At 40.1% G+C, this 3,105-nt stretch overlaps 1 pseudogene; it reads left to right on the top strand.

The window, feature by feature from the left end:
• LOC135221589 (dnaJ protein homolog 1-like) overlaps positions 1-3,105 on the top strand; it is a 23,048-nt pseudogene that overhangs the window by 12,533 nt on the left and 7,410 nt on the right.

Raw genomic sequence — 3,105 nt, 5'->3', positions numbered from 1 at the left:
GGTTCTGTGCAAGTGCCAGATATTCGCTTGCTGTGGTTTATCTGGTTCTTAGGGCCTGATCTTCTGCCGCGCTTATCATTCCTTCAGCTTCCTTCTTGAGCTCTCCCCTCAGTAGCCATTGCCACGTGTCATCGCTGGGTAGTTCTTTAGTCTGTCTCATGTATTGTCCGTGCATTGGTTTGTTAGGGTCCCATTCATCGTTCTGCTTGTCTTTCTCCTGTCTCGTATATTTCTGGGTCTTCGTCTACTTTTATCAGTCCTTCTTCCCATGCACTCTTGAGCCACTCGTCTTCACTGGTCTTCATATTATTGCCCCAGTGGCTCTGTTCTCGATGTTGACGCAGTCCTCTATGCTTAGGTAGTCCCCTCACTCCTTCCTTTCGTGTATTTATAGTCTGTCCCGTATTTGCTCTTGGGTGTAGTGCTTTGTGTATTGTCATATGTTCCTCGTTTTCTGGTCTATGCTGAGAAGTTCTGCCTTCGTCCATTCCACTATTCCTGCGCTGTATCTGATTAATGGCACTGCCCACGTGTTTATGGCTTTTACATATTTCCGGTGTTGAGTTTTGACTTGAGTATCGCATTGAGTCTCTGCATATATTCTTTCCTGATCGTGTTCTTCATCTCTTGATGTTTTATATCCCCTCCTTCCATTATTCCCAGGTATTTATATCCCGACTTGTCTATGTGTTGATGTTTTTCCCATTCTGGTAGCTGTATCCCTTCAGTCCTTGTTATTTTCCTTTTTGTATGTCGACTAAGGCACATTTTTCTATTCCAAACTCCCCAGATACAATCCTTACAGTCTGGATTAGGGTATCTATTTCCTTGATGCTCTTTACCATTATTCATTATTATTATTATTATTATTAGTAATTATTATTATTATTATTATTATTATTATTAATTCTAGGCACTTAATTAAATTTCCACCATGATCCTTGTATTGGAGATAATATACTGAATTGTTAAAAAAAAAAAAAAAATAGATGATAGAATGCAGTGTTTAGCTCCAATGGGCTGGAATGAAGTATAAAATTTAGGCCAAAAGGCTATGAGGTCATTCAGCATCGAATGAAAAATTGAGAGAATTGTTAGGAGATGGTGGAAAGCAAGTTGGAAAAAAAAGAATATAAACAGAGGTACAGTAAAGCAAATGGAATCGGTTATAGCTAAAGGAAGAAGGGACGCTGCAATGAACCTCCAGTAGTGCCTACAGTAAACCGCGTGAGGTACACTTACGGCACTACATCACTATGAAGGTCTTTAGCTTCGATAACCAAATCTGCTCCTACATAACTAAGTACAGGGAAACAACTGCCTTCGCTTTATTACCTAAACTATACATTTTATCGAGAACATTATCATATACGAAATTAAAAAGTACATACAGTTACCTTTCTAATGATATTATGATGTATACTTTTCTTTGTTGGTATAATATCTACGATTCAACAAATTCTCCCTACTTTATGCATAGTTCTGTGACCAGATTAGCAGACCGTAATTATCAGTTGATGGTGCAAATGGTTTTCCTTTTTGTCTCTGGATCCTTTTCAACACTGAACTTGACGCTTTCCCACTGGACTGTAATACGTAAAATCTTTCTTCCACGTCCCTAATGAATTGGTAAAGGAAATTCGCTTTCCTTCAGGAACTAAGCCTGCGAACGTCACTTGTTTTGGCCTCTTTTCCTCGATTACCTCAACCCCTCACCGTCGACTAAGACCTGGAACGACAGATTCCTTGGAATCCATCAGCCGACATTCCTTCATCACATTTTCCTCTTACTGGAAACGAAAAGACGAGATCCCACAAGAAGCAAGGCACGGATAGTTAACTCAAGTTTTGCAGAAAGAAGGAGTAAGTTAAAAGAAAGGGGGATAGGTCACGTGACTCTTCCGAGTTGATGCGCCTGTCTGGGAAAGGGAAAAAATGCAACCTGGAATGCGGCGTCCTTCTGCCATAATTGAACGATTCCTGAATAGTCTGGGATACAACCGACAGCGTAAATTGCCATTTGGGAGGATAAATGTCGACCCAGTTTTATTTCTCAACGGCTAATGAAGGTACAATACAGGTCTTGGTTTGTTTGTAAAGTGCTTTATGCCAACGCCGGAAACTTGCAACCGAAAGGGTAATGATGACGTGTGTTTGTTTATACAAAGCTCATAGGATGTGAGATTAACTGTTTTGCTGCGGTGCCAGATGCACGATCATAGCTAACTCTAACCTTCAATAAAAAATAAGCAATGCTAAGGCTAGAGGTCTGCAATTGGCAATGAGAAGTCGTTGGAATTATAACTACAGCAGAAAATAAAGCAAACCGTCAAGTCTAAATACGCAGAAAGTCGCAAAAACCCTTTGGCATAAATCAATGCTTTTCGACGTCGCACTTGAAACTAAATATACTGATTCAGAATTAAGTAAAACAAGGAAAATTCCAATCTCTGATTGTATAAATCTCTCTCTCTCTCTCTCTCTCTCTCTCGCCTCTCTCTCTCTCTCTCTCTCGTGGGATTATGCCCGAGAGAATTCGCTTTAATTCTGACCACAATATCTTAACGGTAATCGCCTCAAGCTTCTGAAAAGGTCGCATTTTAGGTTAATCAGCATGGCAACGACAAACAGGAGTTCTATTTTATTTCAATCTTTTAAGCCATCTCAGGCATGAAGCTTCGTACCACTGGGAGGAGGTAAGCATAGAGTATCATTTTACATTAAAATCATGTGATTTAATTAACAGCCTTTTTTTTTTAAACTGACATAAAAGTTTTTATTTCTTTGTTTAGGTTGAGCGTGAGCCTATAAACGATATCCAAAAGCCATTAGACCTTAAGGAACGAGATTTAACGGTTTTGGAGCCTTCCTTGGTGATGGAAGTATCTTCAGTGCAGAATTGTACGACTAAGTTTATCCTCGAGATGTTTTGCAGATTTTGTGCTTTCCTATTGAATATGGTGTCGAAAGCCGACTTCCCTTCCTAACGCAAGCATGGATAAGAAAGGAGACAGGAACAACACTACCGTGCACCAAAAGGCATCTAGTAGTGTGGGTCGGTGCCTTAAGCTCGTAGGCGGTTCCCTGATAATTACAAATGCTCCG

The sequence above is a fragment of the Macrobrachium nipponense genome, chromosome 2 (genome assembly GCF_015104395.2).
Source record: "Macrobrachium nipponense isolate FS-2020 chromosome 2, ASM1510439v2, whole genome shotgun sequence".
Lineage (NCBI taxonomy): Eukaryota > Metazoa > Arthropoda > Malacostraca > Decapoda > Palaemonidae > Macrobrachium > Macrobrachium nipponense.
This window is presented reverse-complemented; position numbering and strand designations above follow the sequence as displayed.